The sequence below is a fragment of the Arachis ipaensis genome, chromosome B04 (assembly GCF_000816755.2).
Source record: "Arachis ipaensis cultivar K30076 chromosome B04, Araip1.1, whole genome shotgun sequence".
NCBI lineage: Eukaryota > Viridiplantae > Streptophyta > Magnoliopsida > Fabales > Fabaceae > Arachis > Arachis ipaensis.
The window spans coordinates 3497569-3498607 of NC_029788.2; positions in this window are offsets into that span (position 1 = coordinate 3497569).

Genomic DNA, 1039 nt, shown 5'->3' on the forward strand with positions numbered 1-1039 from the left:
GTAAATAATTAAAGAAAAATAACTAAAAAAATAAAAATGAAAAATATTAAAAATATAAATTAGTTAATAATATATTTGAATATATTTAGTAAAGAGATGTGTTAAATTTGAACTTATTTGGATTTAGAAAAATAAATAAAAATAAAAAATACAAAAAATGTAAATAAAAAATTATGAAAGACATGTATGGGGTTATAATTAGTATGAAGATTCAAAGTGGTGTGACAGAAGAATTTTCTATAAGAATAGGATTATATCAAGAATCATCCTTAAGTTTATATCTTTTCATATTAGTCTTGGAAGTATTCACAGAGCATATCCAAGAGCTTGTGTCATGGTGCATACTTTTTGTCGATGATATCGTCCTATGAGAGAGTTAAGAGAAGACCTAAATAAGAAGTTAGATTTATGGAGAGAAGTTCTAGAAGTGTATGGTTTGCGCATAAACTGTAGTAAGACGAAATATATAGAATATAAGTTTAGCCGCCGAACAGAAAACCCTAATACAGAGGTGAGGATTGGAGAAAACATCTTACGAAAAGTTAAAAGTTTTAAATATCTTGAGTGCATCATCCACGATAATGGAGAGATTAAACAGGATGTAAATTATAGGATCCAAGCAGGTTGGTCAAAATGGCAGAGTGTGTGGCAGAGTGTGTCTAGTTTTATCTGACAAAAAAAGTGCTTTTAAAATTTAAAGGTAAATTCTATCGCACTACTATCAGACCGACTATGTTTTATGGTACAGAGTATTGGGGGCCAAATGGGAGCACGAACATAAGTTAGTGTGGCAAAGATGAAGATGTTGAGATGGATGAGTGGTCATACGCGATTGGATAGAATAAGGAACGAAGATATAAGAGAGAGAGTTTGAGTAGCACCTATTGTAGAAAAGATGGTAGAATCACGTCTCAGGTAATTTGGACATGTGAGAAGAAGACCGACCGAGCACCCAATAAGGAGGGTGGATGAGATGGAAAATGGACAAGAGATGAAAGGCAAAGGAAGACCATCCATGAGGTGGTCAAACGAGATCTAT